The sequence below is a fragment of the Ovis aries genome, chromosome 4 (assembly GCF_016772045.2).
Source record: "Ovis aries strain OAR_USU_Benz2616 breed Rambouillet chromosome 4, ARS-UI_Ramb_v3.0, whole genome shotgun sequence".
Classification (NCBI taxonomy): domain Eukaryota; kingdom Metazoa; phylum Chordata; class Mammalia; order Artiodactyla; family Bovidae; genus Ovis; species Ovis aries.
Genome location: NC_056057.1, coordinates 114,566,064 through 114,590,832, shown reverse-complemented (window position 1 = coordinate 114,590,832; position 24,769 = coordinate 114,566,064). Strand labels below are relative to the sequence as shown.

Here is a 24,769-nt window from a genome sequence, read left to right as displayed (position 1 = left end):
AAATATAGATGACACTTAAAACATAAATTGGTCTGCAGCTTCCTCCGGATTTATCCAGGTTTAATCTGAAACCTGATGGTGAGGCCAACTACTCCAGGCTGGAAGCTGGCAGGTTTAATACACAAGGGGACTGACTCACAATGCTTGTCTTGGGTGACCACAAGGAGAAGGGTCTCGACACCTGTCTGCCAGAACCTAAAACACTTACATAGAGTCCTTAAGTGGGTTTGGTCACTTATACCGTCCAGATAGTGTGAGTTTCTACTCAAGGTTCTATCTTTGGGGTGGGGCTTCTGAGAGTGGTTCATAACATTGTACAGGAGACAGTGATCAAGACCATCCTCTAGAAAAAGAAGTGCAAAAAGGCACAGTGTTTCTCTGAGGAGGTCATGCAAATAGCTGAGAAAAGAAGAGAAGCAAAAGGCAAAGGAGTAAATGGAAAATATGCTCATCTGAAAGTAGAGTCCCAAGAACAGAAAGAAGAGATAAGAAAACCTTCCTCTGTGAACAATGCAAAGAAGCAGAGGAAAAGAATAGAATGGGAAAGACTAGAGATCTCTTCAAGAAAATTGGAGATACTAAGGGAAAGTTTCATGCAAAGATGGGCTCAATTAAAGACAGAAATGGTATGGACCTAACAGAAGCAGAAGATATTAAAAAGAGGTGGCAAGAATACACAGAAGAGCTCTACAAAAGATATCTTAATGACCTGGATAACCACGACGGTGTGATTACTCACCTAGAGCCAGACATCCTGGAATGCAAAGTCAAGTGGGCCTTAGAATGCATCACTATGAACAAAGCTAGTGGAGGTGATGGAATTCCAACTGAGCTATTTCAAATTCTAAAAGATGATGCTGTTAAAGTGCTGCATTCAATATGCCAGCAAATTTGGAAAACTCAGCAGTGGCCACAGGACAAGAAAAGGTCAGTTTCATTCCAATTCCAAAGAAAGGCAATGCCAAAGAATGCTCAAACTACCGCACAATTGCACTCATCTCACACACTAGCAAAGTAATGCTCAAAATTCTCCAAGCTACTTCAACAGTACACGAATCAAAAACTTCCAGAAGTAAAAGCTGGATTCAGAGGAACCAAAGATCAAATCACCAACATTCGTTGGATTATAGAAAACAGAAAAGAATTCCAGAAAAACATCAATTTCTGCTTCATTAACTACACTAAAGCCTTTGACTGTGTGGACCACAACAAACTGTGGAACATTCTTAGAGATGGGAATACCAACCGAGCTTACCTGTGTCCTGAGAAGTCTGGATGCAGGTCAAGAAGCCACAGTTAGAACCAGACATGGAACAGTGAACTAGTTCCAGATTGGGAAAGGAGTATGTCAAGGCTGTATATTGTCACCCTGTTTATTTAATTTATATGCAAAGTACATCATGAGAAATGCCAGGCTGGATGAAGCAGAAGCTGGAATCAAGATTGCCAGGAGAGACATCAATAACCTCTGATTAGCAGATGACAGCACCATTGTGACAAAAAGGGAAGAGGAAATAAAGAGCCTCTTGATGAAAGTGAAAGAGGAGAGTGAAAGAGCTGGCTTAAAGCTCAAGATTCAAAAAATGAAGATCATGGCATCTGGTCCCATCACTTCATGGCAAAAAGATGGGGAAACAATGGAAACAGTGACAGACATTATTTTCATGGGCTCCAAAATCACTGCAAATAGTGACTGCAGCCATGAAATTAAAAGACACTTGCTCCTTGGAAGAAAAGTTATGATAAACCTAGACAGCATATTAAAAAGCAGAAACATTACTTTGCCAATACAGGTTTGTATAGTGAAAGGTATGTTTATTCCTGTAGTCAGTACGGATGTGAGAGTTGGACCATAAAGAAGGTTGAATTGATGTTTTGAAGTGTGGTGTTGGAAAAGGCTCTTGAGAGTCCCTTTTACTGCACAGAGATCAAACCAGTCAATCCTAAAGGAAATCAACCCTGAATATTCATTGGAAGGACTGATGATGAAGCTCCAATACTTTGGCCACCTGATGCAAAGAGCTGACTCATTAGAAATACCCTGATGCTGTGAAAGTCTGAAGGCAGGAGAAGGGGCTGACAGAGGATGAGATGGTTGAATGGTGTCACTGACTCAATGGACATGAGTTTGAGAAGCTCCTGGAGATGGTGAAGGACAGGAAAGCCTGTTATACTGCAGTCCATGGGTTGCAAGGAGTCAGACATGACTGAAGAACATAAATAACAACTGGGAACTGGAGAGGTAAGCAGAAGGCACATTTCTAGGACAGGGGAGCCCTCAATTGCATGGGTCCAGTTTGCTGGTTCACCTCTCTAACCCGTGATCAACTCTCACGATCTCAGAGGCTCCCTCTCCCTGGGCTCTCACCAGCATGGAGGTGGCTCCTTTGGTGGCTCCCTGGCTGCACTGGAGGCATATGCCACAGCAACAATAGAGTTACTTGTTAGAGAGAACGTAGGTGAAGACAGTGGTTCCCCAAATCAATGACAACTTTTCTGCCAAGAATCTTGTCGTCTGAATCATTGAACTACTACTTCCCCCATGTAGGAAGTGGGATCACTCATGGTGTTAACTTGTGCCCTTTTGTAACTTAATAAAGATGACACATTAACAGCCTCATCAGTAGGAACACACTATATTCAATTTGGATAATGACACTAATGTTTCCTTACAAGGCAGTGATCATGTCCAAGGCCAGTGTACTTTGGAGGTCAGCTTTTCTCATTAGAGGCATGTCAGCATCCCATCACCTCATGGCCAACGGAAGAGGGAAAAGTGGAAGCAGTGACAGATTTTATTTTCTTGGACTGCAAAACCACTGTGGACAGAGACTGCAGCAATGAAATTAGAAGATACTTGTTCCTTGGAAAGAAAGCTATGATAATCCTAGACAGCATATTAAAATATTGAAAAGCAAAGATATCACTTTGCTCACAAAGGGCCATATAGTCAAAGCTATGATTTGTCTGGTAGTTCTCTATGGATGTGAGAGTTGGACCATAAAGAAAGCTGAGTGCCAAAGAATTGATGCTTTTGAATTGTGGTGTTGGAGAAAACTCTTGAGAGTCCCTTGGACTACAAGGAGATCAAACCAGTCAATCCTAAAGGAAGTCAGTCCTGAATATTCATTGGAAAGACTGATGCTGAAGCTTCAATACTATGGCCACCTGATGCAAAGAGCTGACTCACTGGAAAAGATCCTGATGTTTGCAAAGATTGACATCAAAAGGAGAAGGGGAGAGCAGAGGATGAGATGGCTAGATAGCATCATCAACTCAATGCACATGAATCTGAGCAAAATCTGGGAGATAGTGAAGGACAGGGAGCCTGGCATGCTGCAGTCCATGGGTTGCAAAGATTTGAATAAGAATTAGCAACTGAATAACAAGCACATAGTAAGAACAGGCTTTGTTGGCCTCCATTCCAGACTTGTTAGGTGAATTTATCAAAGACTTCTATGTATTCTATACCTTCTAGAAATTAAGTAATTTTGCATCTGTATTCAACAAATTATGATTGAAATGAACTTTTGGTTCTTCATGGATTATGGACACATAACTTTACAACTGACTGCTGTGTCAGGAACATGCCTCCTTTGACCTTGAGGGCTCATTACTCAACACTTCTGGAACTCCTCTGATGGAGTCATCTTTGAACTTAAATGCCACAGTGGAAAACTTGTCTCTGATTTGTAGATTCTTTTTATTTTCATCCAGAAGCATGCTTCCAAATTTGATCATTGACCCTATTCACCAGGTTTAGATGCTGTCAAAATCCATTCTCAGTAGGTCAAGTAGTGATCTCCAAGAACAGTCAGGTGAGAGGCAACTGTCACCCTATTGGGTGGGGCACACAGTGGAGTCCATGTGGAGCCTCCCTTGTTAAATCACATGGTTACATACAGATCACCCTCTTGACTAAGGAGGCCATTGCTCTAGAGAAGAACCCCAAGAATTTCTCAGTTCTAGAAGTTGTCCTTATCATCAAAATGTCCTCTTTTCTTAAAAAGCACTTTACCTACTGAATTAGTTGAAGAACTAAACTTCACAGAACCAGTTTCTAGATCCTTCCTTCAGCGGCTACACTGTGCAGTAGCAGCTGAGAGGAGACACCCCACGTCCAAGGTCAGGAGTGGTGGCATGAGGAGATACCTCACGTCCAAGGTCAGGAATGGTGACCAAGAGGAGATACCCTATGTCTACGCCACGTCCAAGGTAAGGGAAATCCCAGTAAGATGGAAGGCACTGGGAGAGGGCATCAGAGGGCAGACAGACTGGAACCACAATCACAGACAACTAGCCAAACTGATCACACGGACCACAGCCTTGTCCAACTCAATGAAACTAAGCCATGCCGTGTGGGGCCACTCAAGATGGACGGGTCATGGTGGAGAGGTCTGACAGAATGTGGTCCACTGGAGAAGGGAATGGCAAACCACTTCAGTATTCTTGTCTTGCGAACCCCATGAACAGTATGAAAAGGCAAAAGATATGACACTGAAAGATGAACTTCTCAGGTCGGTAGATGCCCAATATGCTACTGGAGATCAGTGACGAAGTAACTCCAGAAAGAATGACAACACCCAGTTGTGGATGTGACTGGTGATAGAAGCAAGGTCCGATGCTGTAAAGAGCAATATTGCATAGGAACCTGGAATGTCAGGTCCATGAATCAAGGCAAACTGGAAGTAGTCAAACAGGAGATGACAAGAGTGAACATTGACATTCAAGGAATCAGAGAACTAAGATGGACTGGAATAGGTGAATTTAACTCAAATGACCATTATATCTACTACTGCAGGCAGGAATCCCTTAGAAGAAATGGAATAGCCTATATACTCAACAAAACAGTCCAAAATGCAGTACTTGGGTGCAATCTCAAAATCGACAGAATGATCTCTGTTCATTTCCAAGGCAAACCATTCAATATCATGGTAATCCAAGTCTATGCCCCGACCAGTAACGCTGAAGAACCTGAAGTTGAATGGTTCTATGAAGATGTACAAGACTTTCTAGAACTAACACCTAGAAAAGATGTCCTTTTCATTATAGGGGACTGGAATGCAAAAGTAGGAAGTCAAGAAACACCTGGAGTAACAGGCAAATTTGGCCTTGGAGTACAGAATAAAGCAGGGCAAAGCCTAACAGAATTTTGCCATGAAAATGCACTGGTCATAGCAAACACCCTCTTCCAACAACACAAGAGAAGACTCTACACATGGACATCACCAGATGGTCAACACTGAAGTCAGACTGATTATATTCTCTACAGTCAAAGTTGGAAAAGCTCTAGACAGTCAGCAAAAACAAGACCGGGAGCTGACTGTGGTTCAGATCATGAGCTCCTTCTTAACAAATTCAGACTTAAATTGAAGAAAGTAGGGAAAACCACTAGACCATTCAGCTATGACCTAAATCAAATCCCTTAGGATTATACACAGGAAGTGAGAAATAGATTTAAGGGACTGGATCTGATAGACAGAGTACCATGATATTGTAGAGGAGACAGGAATCAAGACCATCCCCAAGGAAAAGAAATCCTAAAAAGCAAAATGGCTCTCTGCGGAGGCCTTACAAATAGCTGTGCAAAGAAGGGAAGTGAAAAAGAAAGGAGAAAAGGAAAGATATACCCATTTGAATGCAGAGTTCCAAAGAATATCAAGGAGAGATCAGAAAGACTTCCTCAGCGATCAATGCAAAGAAATAGAGGAAAACAATAGAATGGAAAAGACTAGAGATCTCTTCAAGAAAATTAGATACCAAGGGAACATTTCATGCAAAGATGGGCTCGATAAAGGACAGAAATGGTATGGACCTAACAGAAGCAGAAGATATTAAGAATAAGTGGCAAGAATACACAGAAGAACTGTACAAAGAAGATCTTCACAACCCAGATAATCACGATGGTGTGATCACTTGCTTGGAGTCAGATATACTGGAATGTGAAGTCAAATGGGCCATAGGATACATCACTAGGTACAAAGCTAGTGGAGGTGATGGAATTCCCGTTGAGCTATTTCAAAGCCTGAAGGATAATGCTGTGAAAGTGCTGCACTCAATATGCCCACAAATTTGGAAAACTCAGCAGTGGTCACAGGACTGGGAAAGGTCAGTTTTCATTCCAGTCCCAAAGAAAGGCCATGCCAAAGAATGCTCAGACTACCTCACAATCGCACTCATTTCACACACTAGTAAAGTAATGCTTAAAATTCTCCAAGCCAGGCTTCAGCAATACATGAACCGTGAACTTCCAGATGTTCAAGCTGGTTTTAGAAAAGGCAGAGGAACCAGAGATCAAATTGCCAACATCCACTGGATCATGGAAAAAGCAAGAGAGTTCCAGAAAAACATCTACTTCTGCTTTATTGCCTATGCCAAAGTCTTTGACTGTGTAGATCACAATAAACTGTGGAAAATTCTAAAGAGATGGGAATACCAGACCACCTAACCTGCCTCTTGAGAAACCTATATGCAGGTCAGGAAGCAACAGTTAGCACTGGACATGGAACAACAGACTGTTTCCAAATAGGAAAAGGAGTACGTCAAGGCTGTACGTTATCATCCTGCTTATTTAACCTCTATGCAGAGTACATCACAAGAAATGCTGGGCTGGAGGAAGCACAGGCTGGAATGAAGATTGCCAGGAGAAATATCAATAACCTGATATGCAGATGACACCACCCTTATGGCAGAAAGTGAAGAACTAAAGAAGGTGAAAGAGGAGAGTGAACAAGTTGGCTTAAAGCTCAACATTCAGAAAACTAATATCATGGCATCTGGTCCCATCACTTCATGGGAAATAGATGGGGGAACAGTGGAAACAGTGGCTAACGTTATTTTCCCTGGCTCCAAAATCACTGCAGATGGTGATTGCAGCCATGAAATTAAAAGACGCTTACTCCTTGGAAGGAGAAAGTTATGACCAACCTAGATAGCATATTCAAAAGCAGAGACATTACTTTGCCAACAAAGGTCCATCTAGTCAAGGCTATGATTTTTCCAGTGGTCATGTGTGGATGTGAGAGTTGGACTATAAAGAAAGCTGAGCACCGATGAATTGATGCTTTTGAACTGTGGTGTTGGAGAAGACTCTTGAAAGTCCCTTGGACTGCAAGGAGATCCAACCAGTCCATCCTAAAGGAGATCAGTCCTAGGTGTTCATTGGAAGGACTGATGCTTAAGCTGAAACTCCAGTACTTTGGCCACCTGATGCAAAGGACTGACTCATTTGAAAAGACTCTGATGCTGGGAAAGATTGAGGGCAGGAAGAGAAGGGGACAACAGAGGATGAGGTGGTTGGATGGCATCACCGACTCAATGGACATGGATTTGGGTGGACTATGGGAGTTTTTGATGGACTGGGAGGCCTGCTGTGCTGCTGTTCATGGGGTCGCAAAGAGTTGGACATGACTGAGTGACTGAACTGAACGGACTGAATGAATCATTCACAAGGAGCTTTCTGTAATAATTGTGTTATAGCAAATAGCAGTTGGGGCCTGCAGTGTTATTTCACATATACTATGAATGTTTTCTCACAATGGGCTTCCCTTCCATGTTGCCTTTACTTCATTCATAATATTTATTATAAACCTTAGGAAAAGCATGTATTTGAGATGCTATTTCCTCAAGATTTAATCTCCAATCCCTTTCTCCCTAAAGTTCACCAATGCAATAGATACCCTCAGTCCCTTTCAGAGACAAAACAAAGGACAACTGTAAAAATTCCAGATATTTGAGTTTGAGTTATCTTCCATAATTACTTATAAAATCATCCCTCTATCACTGAAATTTTGCAATTTGAGTTTGAGTTATCTGCCATAATTATAAATACTGTAAAGTCATCCCTCTATTTTTGAATCTTTGCAATTATTTTAGCAGGTCAGAAATTTTATCTGCTCACTGTCACAGTGTATGTGGGTAAACTTTTCCCAGAGATTTCAACAGTCAGGTGAGACTTTCCTCCTGGCAGGGGATGAAAGAAAAAAAAAAAAAAACAAATGAAACAATAATCAGGAAATTCTTTGAAATAGAAAAAGAAGTTGGTATCATAGGCTCAGCTGGGAAAGAATCCACCTGCAACGCAGGAGACCTGGGTTCCCCCTGGGTTGGGAAGACACCCTGGAGAAGGGAAAGGCTACCCACTCTAGTATTCTGGCCTGGAGAATTCCATGGATTGTACAGGCCACAAGGTCGCAAAGAATTGGACATGACTAAGTGACTTTCACACACACACACACATCATAAGATGTATCTGTCAGGACTCTAGCAGAAAAGAGATGACCTAGTATAATGAAGTACTTGGAGGAGATGCTAGTGAAGGGGCTGCCTAAAAGCTGTGGTTACAAGGTTTACAAATGACAAGGGAGAGAGCTAGTAACAGTGAAGAAAAAACATCCATACCCTAAGAGGTGAACAAAGCTGGAATGCAGAGAGTTGGGTAGTAAGGCCTACAGGAGAGGAGCTATGACCTTTGGCAACTAGTCAGAGATGACCTGCAGGTAGCGAGAATGGAGAACAGATACCCTGACCTTGCTTTTCTGCCTTCAAGAGACCTCCTGCTTGGAGATCTCTGCCAAAGGGGTTTGGCAGAAACCAAGCAGAGGTCAGAGAGCAAGAGATCCCATTGATGCTGTCCATGTAGATCAGCCTCCCATGCAAGAAGTTAGAGTGAAGAGGGGTGAAGTGTGGGTGTGCAGAAGCAAATGAAAAATATTTGGCACAGAAGGGTTTTTTTTTTTTTTTTTTAAGTTACAGTCAGGAACACTTTAAGTTAGGATGGTACCTTAAAAAAGGAGAGAGAAAAACACTAAGAGAATTTACTTCCACATCTCCACCAACCACAGAATAATGGTGCCAGAGAAGCCCATGCTGCATTGGTGTGGTTCTCTTAACAAAGTTCTCATAGGTGTGGATTGAAATAACACACCAGTGGGGCCTACACTTAATGTATGCAGGGTTTCTCATTTGAATTTTCCTAAGTTGAATTTCTGAACTCTACCAAATGAATCATTACCTGGTTATGTCAATTTCACAAACTCTTAAATTCATTGGCATTGTGTGTGAGGACAGGCAGGAGCCAGGAGTGCTGGGCAATGAGCTACAGAGACATTTAATTGTGGTTGACGCTCACTCCTTAACAAACCATCCCCAAACTTAGTGGTTTAAAACAACAGCAATCATTTATTCTTCTCATGAATTTGCAGTTTGGGTAGGGCCCCGTGGGAATGGCTCATCTTTGCTCTTTGCAGTTTCATCAGTTGGCAGCTAGAGAATTCACTCTGTGTTGCCACTTGCCTAGCCAGCAAGTGGTTCTGGCTGGCAGATGAAATATCAGCCAGGGAGAGGGCCAGTGACTTCAGGTCCTCTTCCTGGGGGTTACTTGGCTTCTACTTGGGCTTCCTCACAAGATGGTGGGCAAATTCCAAGGGTAAGCACCACGGGAGAGCAAGGAGGCATTTTTACCTATCTAACCTTAGAAGTCTTTCCCAATGTGTCACCTCTTCACATTAGGTGGCCAAAGTACTGGAGTTTCAGCTTTAGCATCATTCCTTCCAAAGAACACCCAGGACTGATCTCCTTTAGAATGGACTGGTTGGATCTCCTTCAACCTTAGAAGTCACATGGTGTTGCTTCAGCCACCCACTATTTCTCAAAGCAGTCACAAAGTCCATTCAATTTCAAGGTAGGGGACATAGACCCATAACTCAATGGAGAGAGTAAGGTTAGACTGTAAGAAGAAATCAGAAATAAGACATGGTTTTAACCATTTTAGGAAAACACAAAGTACCATGTTAACAAGAAAGGGATTCCCTGGTGCCTCAGATGGTGAAGAGTCTGTGGGAGATCCAAGTTCCATCCCTGGGTTGGGAAGATCCCCTGGAGAAGGAAAGGGCAACCCACTCCAGTATTTCTGCCTGGAAAATCCCATGGACGGAGAAGCCTGGCAGGCTACAATCCATAGGGTTGAAAAGAGATGGACACGACTAAGTGACTTCACTTTTACTTTCATATTAACAAGCTATAGTAAATTGAGAAGTAAAAATAAAATTACAGTATATTACTTCCACAACATTTGCCATATTTTTGAAAGCATGTTTTTAATCTTGTCGAAAACGGCTTGCAATATACTCTTCTCAGCTTCTTCCCTTACATTTTTCATTTGTTCATTATACTTGTCTGTTATCGATTTAATTTTTTTCATCTTTTCTTCTGGTGGTTTATAGGCACATTCCACTTCTACTTGTTCAATTTGCATGTTAAATGTATCAGCAATTTTTTCATCAAGTATTCCTCCTGTTGTCTCAGCTTTTGGTCTATGTCCTTATAAATGGGGTCAGAAAAGTAAGCTCCTTGGTTGTTCTGCACCATCTTGTCTATCAGCTCCACCAGCTCCTGCACCTGAGCTTCCTTCTCAGCCTGCTCTGTGTTTTTGCTGTTATCAAAAGCACAGCAGCGGTCTCCACACTCCTGCAGGAGGCTTCATAGGTTTCTATCCGAACCCTCCAGAAAATTGCTCAGGCTCTGGTCCTCCAGCTCCTCTTTGCGACTGAATAAGATGATCATATACTTCATGGTTGCTTCCCCAAACAAAGCCTTGACCAACACCATGGTTTGCTGCTCTTCCTGTGTGTGGCGGCCCAGCTGCAGGATGAAGACGATGGCGTGAGGCCGGGACAGGATGTGAGGACACATAGGCTGATTTCCCTGTAGGTGGTGTTCAGGCTCTCTTTGGTGTCGAAGAGGCCTGGGGTGTCAACAACAAGAAGCTCTCTCCCCTTCCATTCCCGGGATGCTTTCTGACAAGTTTTGGTAACAGCTTGGGCAGCAACCCTAGAGTCGAATACTTTTCCCCGGAGGATAGTGTTTGTAGTCGCACTTTTCCCACATCCGGTCTTCCCTACCAACAGGATCCTCAGAGCATTGTTAGGGGTGGTAGCCATGTTTACATCAAGAGGCTCTGGGGTACCCAGACTCCACCTTAAGAAAAGGAAGGAGAGGGGAAAAGAGTCAATTGAGGTAAGTAGGAACCATTCTCAAGTCTTTTTTAAACTTCTTTTGCCTCCCTGAACAGAGGAGGCAATGGCACCCCACTCCAGTGTTCTTGCCTGGAGAATCCCAGGGACGGGGGAGCCTGGTGGGCTGCCGTCTATGGGGTTGCACAGAGTCGGACATAACTGAAGTGACTTAGCAGCAGCAGCAGCAGCAGCCTCCCTGAAATTTGTAATATTCTGTTATCCACATTGTTCGCAAAAGAAACAGAAAAATTAAACAGTTTAATTGCTGTGGATAAAACAGCAAAGTAGTTCCAGTATCCCCACAAAGGAGTGTCAGGTCTGTTACCAAGCCCAAGCTGTTCTGCTCACTGCACAACAGGCCAATAAATCCGGATACGAGTTGTTGGAGCAAGGAATGATGACTTTAATCAGAAGGCCAGCAGACTGAGTAAATGGCAGTCTAGTGTCTCTAAGAACCCTCTCATCTTGGTCAGGATTCAGGGTCCTTTTATATACAATAGAGAGGGGGAAGGGACTTTCAGTGGCCTCATCAATGGCAGAAGGAGTCTGTTAATTGGTTGCTGGTTAACAGTTGCTCACATGCTTGGCAGGAAGGGCCCACTCGGATGCCTGACCAATGGCTGAATAGGCCTGTTATAGCTGCTGTCTGTCTGAATGAAGTGTGCAATGGGGAGCCAGGAAGGGAAAGCCCCTTATGACTTACCATCACAGTTTCTATAATTAAAGCAGTATGATGTTGGTTCCTGAGTAGAGAGAACAGCAAAGCAAAAACAGAAAATTTGGAAATAGACCAAATTAACCACATTATATTTATTTATATTCAATTCATTTACATTATGCAGCATTTATATTCAATAAGGTAGTCTCTCACATCAAGAGGAAGAAAGATAGACTAATAAGCAACATGGAGACAATCATATACAAAAAGATAAAACTGCATCCATTTCCTGGTGCCTTTCAAACTCCAAATAGGTTAGAATTTCCAATGTTGAAAATTCCGTATAAATAATAGAAGAAACATGGATAAATCTTTGTAACCTAGAGGTCAGGAAAATATTTTTAAAATTTGAAATAGAGTAAGGAAAGAGACAGGCTTCCCTGTTGATTCAGTCAGTGAAGAATCTGCCAGCAATGCAGGAGACCTGGGGTTCAATCCCTGGGTCAGGAATAACCCCCGGAGAAGGAAATGGCAACTCACTTCAGTATTCTTGCCTCAGAACCCCAATGGACAGAGGAGCCTGGTGGGCTATAGTCCATGAGGTCACAAAAGAGTCAGACAACTTAGCTACTAAACCACCACAAGGAAAGAGACTCCTAAATTTGATTATATAAAAATCAAAATGATAATGTGGAAGAATAATGCCACCATACACAAATTAAAACACAACTGTCAAACTAGGGGAAAATTTTTTCTTACTTATATAAAAGAGGGGTCATTTCACTTGTATACAAAGAATATCTGTACAGATGGCCAATAAGCACATGAAAAGATGCTCAGTATCACTAACTATTCAAGAAATGCAAATGAAAACTATAATGATGTATCACCTCACAGCAATGATTTGATGGCCATGATCAAAAAATCTACAATAAAAGCTGGAGAGAGGGTGGAGAAAAGGGAACCCTCCTGCACTGTTGGTGGGAACATGATTGGTAGAGCCTCTGTGGAGAACAGTGCGGAAGATCCTAAAAAAATTAAAAATGGAGTTGTCATATGATCCAATAATCCTACTCCTGGACATATATTCAAACAAAATTCTAGTTTGAAAAGATGCATGCGCCTCTATGTTCATAGCTGCTGCTGCTCCTAAGTTGCTTCAGTCGTGTCCGACTCTGTGTGACCCCATAGACAGCAGCCCACCAGGCTCCTCTGTCCCTGGCATTCTCCAGGCAAGAATACCAGCGTGGATTGCCATTTCCTTCTCCTCTATGTTAATCAGTTCAGTTCAGTTCAGTTTAGTCACTTAGTCGTGTCTGACTCTTTGCGACCCCATAAATTGCAGCACGCCAGGCCTCCCTGTCTGCTGGGAGCCAGCACCGGAGATCCCACCCATGGCAAAGGTCATAAGGAAGAGCCCTGATGGGCAAAGGCTGGTCAGGACTCGAGGGACTCCTCGACTCCACCCATGACAAGGTCATGCAGGTGAGGCGGATCAAGACTCAAGATATCCCCTAGATCTGCTTGACCATCTACCCCCAAAACCAAAATCTGTCTGTTATACTACACTCTTCTGACATTAACAGGGGCTATCCCCGACCACCTTTCTCTGGCAAATTAACTTAGAGCTCCAGTTAATAGTCTCCTGCATATAAAAGGAGTGTCTCAGGTCAAACCTCTCTGCTGGCAGACTAGCTTGTGTGACAGGATTATCCACAGTCTTGCTACTATGCGCATGATTGTTTACAACCTCTCAACCATAAACAGCCCAGAGAATTTGGAGTATTTTGAAAGTCTTAGTTAGCATAAGGTTTCTCTAAAGATAAAAATCATGTTGGTGAAGGGTTTCATTGCTGAGTTAATGATTGCCTCCAGGCCTCCATATCCTTAGGCACCTGGGAGTATGTTAATCAATGTAATTGGAATGTAGAAAAAGAAATATAGTAGTTTTGATGTTAGCAATACTAGACTTTTGAGTTAATGAATTTTCTCTTTGTTATAAATCTCTGTACTCCTCTTTCTTTGTTATAAACCGTTGTATCCTTGCTATGTAAGAATGGAACTTTATCACTATCTTAAGACTAAGTAGATCTTAAAGGAAAACAAGTTTTCTGATTGTAACCTTTATCAATAGAAAGAAAGATGAGGCCATAAAATGTTAAGTGGTCTCCAGACCAGAAGATATTGTAAACAAACATAAGACCCTTGTAAGAACAAAGGTATGCAAAGAACACTCTGTCTTTAGATAAGGGTCAGAGCAGCTGACCCTGTGTGACTCTGTTTCTTACATTTATCTCTATGTACAACTTAAAGTATAAAAGCTTCCCTGAAAAATAAAGAGATGGACCAGGACCAAGACCAGCTCCACGAAAGCCTGGTTTCCCCGTGTCGTCTTTTCTTTCTTACTCTCGTTTTCAGGCTAATTCCCATCTGGAGCACAGAGGTCCCCCATGTTTACTTATTTGCCTGGGCTTCTAAGACCTGAACAGGAAGGCGCCCTGCGTCTTCACTCCCTCGGGAGACCTGGAGGGCACCTGTGGCCTTTGTAAATGGTGCAAGTCTCTTATCTCGAGACTTTATTGATTTTCTGTGTAAACCAAGGAACATAAGCCTCTTTCCTTTATTTTCCTAACTGCTATATCCCTTCTTTATATCTTTCTATATCTCTAAATAAATTATCCGTCTAGGTCGCTGACACCATCCCCCTGAGGATACCCTGGATCCAACCGAGGCTGGACCCCAGTACCTGTCCATCACCAACTCCCGGAGTTCACTCAGACTCATGTCCATCGAGTCAGTGATGCCATCCAGCCATCTCGTCCTCTGTTGTCCCCTTCTCCTCCTGTCCCCAATCCATCCCAGCATCAGAGTCTTTTCCAATGAGTCAACTCTTCCCATGAGGTGGCCAAAGCATTGGAGTTTCAGCTTTATAGCAGTTCTGTTATAATAGCTAAGGCACGGAAACAGTCTAAATGTCCATTGACAGATGAATGTATAAAGAAGATGCAGTTCATATATACAATGGGATTTTATTCAGCCGTAAAACAAAATGAAATAATGCCATTTGCAACTACATGTATGAACTGAGGTGTTATCATATTGAGGGAAGTTAGAGAAAAACAAATATCACATGATATCATTTGTATGTGGAATCAAAAATAAATAAAATAAACTTACTTACAAAACAGAAACAGACTAACTGACACAGAAAACAAACTTATGATTACCAAAGGGGAAAATCAGGAAAGAGGGATAAATTAGGTGTGTGGGGTTTAAAGATACATAGTAGCTGTCCAGTCCTTTAGTCCTGTCAGATTCTTTCTGACCCCAGGGACTGCAGCATGCCAGGCTTCCGTTTCCTTCACCATCCCCCAAAGCTTGCTCAAACTCATGTCCATTGAGTCCGTGATGTCATTCAACTATCTCGACCTTTGTTGTCCCCTTCTCTTCCTGCCTTCTATCTTTCCCAGCATCAAGGTCTTTTCCAATGAGTCGGCTCTTCCCATCAGGTGCCCAAAGTATTGGAACTTCAGCTTCAGCCTCAGTCCTTCCAGTGCATATTCAGGGTTGATTTCCTTCGGGATTGACTAGTTTGACTTCTTTGCAGTCCAAGGGACTCTCAAGAGTTTTCTCCAACACCACAGTTCAAAAGCATCAATTTTTTGGTGTTCACCTTCTTTATGGTCCAATTCTCACATCCATACATGATTACTGGAAAAAACATAGCTTTGACTATACAGACCTTTGTCAGCAAAGTAATATCTCTGCTTTTTAATATGCTATCTAGGTTGCTCATAGCTTTTCTTCCAAGGGGCATGCATCTTTTAATTTCATGACTGCAGTCACCATCTGCAGTGATTTTGGCGCCCAAGAAAATAATGTCTATTACTGTTTCCATTGTTTTCCCATCTATTTGCCATGAAGTGATGGGACTGAATGCCATCATCTTCATTTTTTGAATGTTGAGTTTTAAGCCAGCTATTTCACTCTCCTCTTTCACTTTCATCAAGAGGCTCTATAGTTCCTCTTCACTTTCTGCCATAAGGGTGTTGTCATCTGCATATCTGTTATTGATATTTCTCCCAACAATCTTGATTCCAGCTTGTGCTTCATCCAGCCCAGCATTTTGTGTGATGTACTCTGCATATAAGTTAAATAAGCAGGGTGACAATATATAGCCTTGACATACTCCTTTCTCAATTTTGAACCAGTCTGCTTACATGTCCGGGTCTAACTGTTGCTTCTTGACCTGCGTACAGGTTTCTAAGAAGGTAGGTAAGCTAGTCTTGTATTCCCATCTCTTGAAGAATTTTCCACAGTTTGTTGTGATCCAAACCATCAAAGGTTTTAGCATAGTCAATGAAACAGACGTAGATGTTTTTCTGGAATCCTCTTGCTTTTTCTTTGATACAATGGATATTGGCAATTTGATCTCTGGTTTCTCTGCCTTTTCTAAATTCAGCTTGTACATCTGGAAGTTCTTGGTTCAAGCCTGACTTGGAGGATTGAGAGCATTATCTTGCTAGCATGTGAAATGAATGCAATTGTGCAGTAGTTTGAACATTCTTTGGCATTACCCTTATTTGGTATTAGAATGAAAGCTGACCTTTTGTTATATATACTGGTATGTTACATATACATATACATTACATATACATACCACTATATATAACATACATAAGCAACAAGAATTTACTGTATAGTAAAAAGGAACTATATTCAATATCTTGTATTAACCTACAATGGAAAACATATATATATATATATATATATATATATATATATATATATATATAGGCTTCAACAGTGACTTAGCAGTAAAGAATCTGCCTGCAATGCTGGGAACACAGGAGATGCAGGTTTGATCCCTGGGTTAGGAAGATCACCTTGAGGAAGGCATGGCAACCTACTCCAGTATTCTTGCCTGGAGAATTCCATGGACAGAGGAGCCTGGTGGGTTACAGTTCATGGGGTGGCAGAGAATTGGCTATGATTGAAGTGACTGAACATGCACACACACACAAACACACATATGTATAAAACTGAACTGCTTGGCTATAATTATAATAAATCAACTATACTTCAATAAAAATACTTTAGCAAACAAACAATATCTAAAAGTAGAGAAACAAAGGACCAACGACTTGATAGAAAATGGAGTAAGAGATAAGAATAAACAGTTCAAATAAAAATGTAAATATCCCTTGAACATATAAAAATATACCAACATCCACTTGTAATAGAAAACATATCAAGACATAGAAAAACTAAAATTAATTATGTAATATTGCAGTAGGATACTATTTCTCACCTACAGGTTTTAAAAATCCCAGAAAATAGTTGGCATAATCTGTTGATAAAAGGTATAGGGGAGGGACTCCCTGGTGGCCAAGTGGTTAAGAATCTACCTTGCAAAGCAGGGGATGTGGGCTCAATCCCTGGTCAGGGAACTAAGATACTACATGCGATGGAGCAACTAATCCCTCCACAACTGCAGAGTCCGTGTGTCACAGTGAAAGATCCCACATGAGGCAAGGAAGATCCTGCATGCTGCAACTAAGATGCAATGCAGCCAAATAGATAAATACACTTTTTTTAAATAAATAAAAGACGTAGGGGAAACAGATCTTCTCCTGCATGACGGTTGGGAATAAAAGAACAGTCTAAAACAACTGGAGGAGAAGGTAGCAAGGTCTTGTATATGTGCATTTACATACACATTTACCCTCTTATTATCAATCTTAATTTCAGGATTTATTCCAAAGGTACTCAACAAGAATATGGAAGAAAATTATGCAGAAAGCTCTGTGTGTGTGTGTGCACATGCACGTATGTGTGTGTGCTCAGTCATGTTCAACTCTTTGTGACCCTATGGACTGTAGCCTCCCAGGCTCCTCTCTCCTTGGGATTTTCCCAGCAAGAATACTGGAGTGGGTTGCCATTTCCAAGGGATCTTCATGACCCAGGGATTGAACCCACATCTCCTGCATCTCCTGCATTGGCAGGCAGATTCTTTACCATTGGGCCACCTGGGAAGCCCACAGAAGTCTGTTAACTGTGCCACTATTTGAATCTCAGAATACCAAAAACCTATCAAATGCCCATCATTAGGGTAGGGACCGAGTTGAATTAACTAAGGTATAGTCACACAGTGAAGCACTGGTCAACTGTAGAAAAAATGAGGTATATCTTTATATCTTAGTATGGAGACATCTCCAGGATATAGCATTAAGCAGAAAAAGCAAAGAAGAAAATAATGTATAGTTTACTAGCATTTCTCTAACAAGGAGGAATGTGATCTACATATATAAAATGTAATACATATATTTTTCATTCGTCTGCAAAAAACAATGGCCAAATAATCTGAAAACTAAACAAACAAAAAAGTTACTTATATGGGTATGGGAAAAAGAGGAGGGAGAGGACAGGGACAGAAACTGGGAGTCACACTTGTTTGGATATGCGTATATTTCATTGATTTGATCTTAAAACCATATAAATAGTTTAAATAATCATACAGCAAAAAGTATATTTAAAATCCTAGTAAAAATCAAAAGCAAATGAAACAAACAACTCTAATTGTATTTTGTGTGATAAATGAATCACACAAAAAATTGTTCCAAGAGACTTGATAATGTAGTCATTTCTCTGTCCATCTCCAGTGAGATATACTTTAAGTCACCCCAACCCTTGCCCCAAAATATCTGCAAAAAAATTTCAGGAATCCTATTCTTCATTGTGTGTATGTGTGTGTGTTTGTATAGTTTTGAAGTCCATTGGAAAGACATCAAAACAATGATAAGCCCAGTAGAAATGAGTACTCTTAGTGCCAGACTACAGTCTTCAAATGCCCATTTCCTGCCAAAAACTTAGTTGATTTACAGATACTGAAATATGAGCTTCCCTGGTGGCTCAATAGTAAAGAATCTGCCTGCAATGCTGGCGACCCGGGTTTGGTCCCTGGGTCAGGAAGATTCCCTGAGAAAACAGCAACACACTCCAGTATTGTTGCCTGGGAAATCCCATGAACAGAGAAGCCTGGGAGCTAGAGTCCATGGGGTCGAAAAGAGTTAGACACAACTTAGTGACTAAAAACAGCTGTACTGCAATATAAAATAACAATTAAATTTAAAAAAAAAGAGATTTAGACTGAGTGATCTCTAAATTGCCTTCCAACTCTTAAGACCTTGGGGACACATTTCCTATTAAAAGAAACGTCTAGGTTATCAAGTGTACTTAATGTCTATCCCAACAACAACTGGATGGAAGGTGCAGTATTCAGCAAAATGTTGTCTTGTTAAAATGAGATGCATGGACAATGTGTTAACAGACATCCTTACTCCCCTCCCTACCACCACCTCTCCTGCTCTGGCAGCATCCTCCTGACTTATTTGCACAGCACCTGGTCCCTTCTCAGGCCAGAATCCACACCCTCCCCAGACTCCCCTTCCCTATTGTCCCTGCAGCTCTGTCTCCCTTGGATCTGTTCTCAGCCAGGCTTACCTGATTTAAGGGCTTGATGAGCTGTCTGGTTTCCTCCAGAGAAGCTGTTTGAGCCCCGACGTTTGCTCTAACTGCTGCACCTCTGAGACCTCGGAGCCAGGAAGCAGATTGGGTGGGGCCAGTGAAAAAAGTGTTTTGTTTTTGAAAAGACAGAAATGTTGCCTCATAATTTGGTGGGTGCTTCACTTTTGCATGGTGGCTCAGACTGTAAAGCATCTGCCTACAATGCAGGAGACCAGGGTTCGATCCCTGCATCGGGAAGCTCCCTGGAGAAGGCAACCCATTCCTGTACTCTTGCCTGGAAAATCCCATGAAGGAGCATGGTAGCCTCTTTCATCAAGAGGCTTTTTAGTTCCTCTTCACTTTCTGCCATAAATGTGGTGTCATCTGCATTTCTGAGGTTATTGATATTCCTCCTGGCAATCTTGATTCCACCTTGTGTTTCTTCTATCCCACCGTTTCTCATTATGTACTCTACATACGTTAAATAAGCAGGGTGACAATATACAGCCTTGATGTACTCCTTTTCCTCTTTGGAACCAGTCTGTTGTTTCATGTCCAGTTCTAACTGTTGCTTCCTGACCTGCATATAGGTTTCTCAAGAGGCAGGTCAGGTGGTCTGGTACTGGGAAATGCAAATCTACACCAAATAAGATACCACTTTGTACGCAGTGGGACGGTTATAATCTTTTAAAAAGAAAAAATAATAAATACTGATAAGTATGTGGATAAATTTAATCTTTATACCCTGCTGGGGAGGATATAACATGGCACAGCTGCTTGTGGAAAGCACTTCGGTGTTTTCTCAAAAACTTAAAACATAGATTACCATTATCATTAGAACATGATGTAGTAATTCCACTTCTTAAGTGTCCATCCAAGAGGACTGACAAGACATGTTCATACCAAAAATTCTACATGAATGGTTAAGCAGCATTATTCATAATAGTCCAAAAAAAGTGGAAACAACCCAAATGCACATCAACAGATGAATGGATATATTCATACAATGGAATATTATTTAACCATAAAAAGGAATGGGGTATGGTTACATGCTACAATGTGAATGAACCTTGACAGCATTATACTAAGTGAAAGAAACCAGGGAAAAGATACATAAAGATATGATTATATTTACATGAATGTCCAGAAATGACAATGAGCTCATGAGTGCATCCTTGGGAAGGTTTTAGCTTTAGTTTCTTGTGCTCTATTAACATTTGTATTCAGCTTCACTTTTTAAGCCTTTCTTCTCTCTTATGGTTTGAATTGTGTTGCCCTCCAAAAGATACTGAAGCCCTAACCCTAAAAATGTGACCTTGCTTGGAAATAAGGTCTCTGTAGATTTGATCGTTAAGGTAAAGCCACTGAGATGAGCCTTAATCCATACAATTGGTATCCTTATTAGAAGGGAGATATTGGACACAGACACATGCATTGGGAAGACAGTCATATGAAGGCAGAAGCAGAGGTTGAAGTAAGCCTGCCTGGGGCCAGTAGAAGCTAGAAGAGGCAAGGAAGTTTGTCACTATGAGCCATGAATGACACCAGGATTCTTGACCTCTGGAGGAGAAGAATCTGATCCAGGGCCAGTGACGAGGCTTGGTCACTTGGTCAGAGCTTTTGTGTGACAAAATTTTATTAAAGTATAAAAGAGATAGAGAGAGCTTCTGACATAGACATCAGAAGGGGGAAGAAAGAGTGCCCTCTTTCTAGTTTATAGTAAGGGGTTATATGCCTATTCAGTTCAGTTCAGTCGCTCAGCCGTGTCCGAATCTTTGCGACCCCATGAATCACAGCACGCCAGGCCTCCTTGTCCATCACCAACTCCCGGAGTTCACTCAGACTCACGTCCATCGAATCCGTGATGCCATCCAGCCATCTCATCCTCTGTCATCCCCTTCTCCTCCTGTCCCCAATCCCTCCCAGCATCAGAGTATTTTCCAGTGAGTCAACTCTTCGCATGAGGTGGCCAAAGTACTGGAGTTTCAGCTTTAGCATCATTCCCTCCAAATAAATCCCAGGGCTGATCTCCTTCAGAATGGACTGGTTGGATCTCCTTGCAGTCCAAGGAACTTTCAAGAGTCTTCTCCAACACCACAGTTTAAAAGTATCAATTCTTCAGCACTCAGCCTTCTTCACAGTCCAACTCTCACACCCATACATGACTACTGGAAAACCATAGCCTTGACTAGACGGACCTTAGTCGGCAAAGTAATGTCTCTACTTTTGAATATATACCTATCAGCAAGATGTTAATTAGAGAAAGGAATTGCCTCAAAACTGAGACAGTTGCACCAAGTCCCTTACCCATAACATGCATTTTGAGATAGGAAGCAATTGACATAAATCTTGAAGAAAGGCAGATTCTAAGGTAAATACATAGTTCATTAACACAGCTTAAGAAAAACATTTCCACAAGAAAAATGCATTGGTTATTTCAAGGTTTGAGAAAAGTTCAGGGGGAACCAGGTGTCATCAAGGCAACACAGAATTTTAAAAGAAAACTCCTTTTAATTTTGTTAAAATTAAAACTCCTTTTAATTAATAGAGAAAGAATAAAAATCTGACACTTGTGGTTTGTTTCCTCCTGCCTCTTAAGAGAGAGGGGGAAAACGTCTGACACTTGCAGTCTATTCCCTTCCTTTGGAAGGACCCCTAGCCTTCCTGCCTGTTATCCTCTCAGGAGGATCCTCCCTGACAGCCTTCAGGAGGAGCATGGCCCTGCCAACGCCTTTATTTTGGACTTCTGGCCCCCAGACTTGTGAGAGAATAAATTATTATAAAAATGATTTATCTGTTATTATAAGCCACTTTATTTGTGCTACTTTGTTATGACAGCCCTGGGAAGTGAACATGTCCCTCTGTGGTGATTTTCTCTAGTTACCCCTGGTCAACACAAAACAATTACATCTTGTTGCCATTCAGGGAGATGAAATGGCAGGTCTTACATAGGTGTGGGTCAGCAGAGCACTAAAGGGGAATGCAGGCTGTCTCCACATTAGTCTCCTCTGAGAATGGCATGCTGGTGGCAGCAATCACCTAGAAAGGACATGGATCCTGGGGGTCAGCTGCTGACCAAAACCAAATCAAGCTGAGACTCACTATAGAGCTGAGTGACATTCAAGTAAACTGATCATGAAGTAGCTAATGTGCAAGGCCAAACTCAGAAACAACAGGAGATTTTTACCCCCAACCCTTCTTACACAGTGGCATGGAGAGTAATGCCTGGATCATGCTGTTCTTTAGACAGGGAGACAGAAATGGCAGATGCTTGAGAGACATGTCATGTTCTGCCTCTATGGTGGTTCAGAAATTTCCAGATTGTTCATCAGCAATCATGGAGGCCAGAAGGAAGTGACACAATATTTTCCAAGTGTTGAAAGAAAAAACTGTCAACCCAGAATTCTATAACCAGAGAAAACATCCTTCAAGAATGAAAGGACAGAAGCCATCAGGGATACTCCAATTTCAGCCACCATCTTACTTCAACCTCATGAGAGATTTCAGCTGATGCCAACATGAAGCAGAAGAGCCATCCAGTCAAGCCTTGTTCAAATTTCTGACCCACAGGATTGTGAGCAAATAAAACACTTGTTTTGGAAAACAAAAAACGAGTGAAAGGACAGAGACTTCCCTGGTGGTCCACTGGTTAAGAATCTACCTTGAAATGCAGGGGACATGGGTTTGATTGCTGGTTGGGGAACTAAGATCCCACATGCCTCAGGGCAACTAAGCCCACCCACCACAATTAGAAGCCCACATGCTTAGGGGTTTCCCTGGTGGCTCAGACAGTAAAGAATCCGCCTACAATGCAGGAGACCTGGGTTCAATCCCTGAGTCATGAAGATCTCCTGGAGAGGGAAATGGTGACACACTCCATTGAAAATTCTTGCCTAGAGAATTCCATGGACAGAGGAGCCTGGAAGATTATAGTCCATGGGGTTGCAAAGAATTGGACACAACTGAGCAACTAACATATAACATTACATTATGCAACTAAGACCTGATGCAGCCAAATAAACAAATAAAATAAAAATAACTGCACACATGTACAGTCAAAGTTGGGCAATTATGAACAAAAAGATACATTTCTGAGTAAAGTACTGCTTGTGATCATTGTGCCCAGCACCACCAAGAAGGTGGGCAGACCACCTAAGCTGCCCCTGTGGTCAACCCACTGATCTGCCCCCACCCTCAGTCCTTTTAGGAACCAGCCTGTCCTCCTCAGAGAGTGAGCCAGGGCACCTGTTTTCTCTCATCACTGCCCCCTGCTATAGCATAGGTCCCAGTAAATCTGCGCCTGAATTTCTCATCTGACTTCTTACCAGTTTCTATTGATTAAAGTGTCCAAGGACCTGAGTCAGTAATTGCGTCATCTTTGTTTTGTTTCTATTTTTTAGTTTTAGTCTCTGGTTGAGCCCTTGTGATGAATAATTTAAATAAGTACATTTTGGATGAGAGGGGCGAAAAAAAGAACAGAGTCAATTTGCAAAGTTTCAATTGAAAAAAAAAAAAGGCATCAATTTGCAAGTTTTCATCCAAAGAACAGAGCTCCCTAATGCTGGGGTGAAGAAATGCAGCAGGAATCAAAGGTCAAAATGGCATTTTCCAAACCTCCCTTAACAGAAAGGGATTCCCTGGGAGCTAAGGCAGTAAAGAGTCTGCCCAAAATGTGGGAGACCCAATTTTGATCCCTGGGGTGGAAAGATCACCTGGAGAAGGAAATGGCAACCCACTCCAGTATTCTTGCCTGGAAAACCCCATGGACAGAGGAGCCTAGCAGGCTACAATCTATAAGGTCGCAAAGAGTCAGACCCGACTGAACGACTTCACTTTCACTTTTCAGTTGCTCAATTATGTCTGATTCTTTGTGGCCCCATGGACTGTAGTCCATCAGGCTCCTCTGTCCATGGAATTTTCCAGGCAAGAAAACTGGAATGGGTTGCCATTTCCTTCTCCAGGGGATCTTCCCAACCCAGGGATTGAACCTGCGACTCTTGGGTCTCCTGCATTGGCAGGAGGATTCTTTACCACTAAAACTATCTGAGAAGCCATATTAGGCTATATTTTACACATAAATTTAAACAGCAAAAAAGATCAATGCTTTTGTATTATTCCCAGGACCTCAACCATACAGTCAGATGTGTATGTTCCTAAAAATAAGGGCACACCTTATCTTATTAGAGTAAATCTGTACCTTACTGTGAAAGGTATCATGAAACTTTAGCCACAAATCTGTCTATAGACAATAAAAATTCAGACATATAGAATGTAAAGCTACTACTGTGCTGATAATAGCTGATACAGATGTCAGCAAAACAATAGTTTCCAACTGTGGTCAAGAAACATCCTTCTACATTGGAACAAGTGAAGAAAGTGCCTTGGGGCAGCTACCAAAAATGACACCATCAGTGGTCCTAAGATGGCGGAGGAATAGGACGGGGAAACCACTTTCTCCCCCAGAAATTCACCAAAAGAACATTTAAATGCTGAGTAAATTCCACAAAATAACTGCTGAATGCCAGCAGAGGACATCAGGCACCCAGAAAAGCAGCCCATTGTCTTCAAAAGGAGGTAGGAAAAAATATAA

At 41.8% G+C, this 24,769-nt stretch overlaps 1 pseudogene; it reads right to left on the bottom strand.

Moving 5' to 3' along the window:
* Window positions 1–9,153: 9,153 nt before the first annotated feature.
* Window positions 9,154–19,260, bottom strand: LOC114114575 (GTPase IMAP family member 7-like; annotated as a pseudogene).
* Between the last annotated feature and the right edge of the window lie 5,509 nt (window positions 19,261–24,769).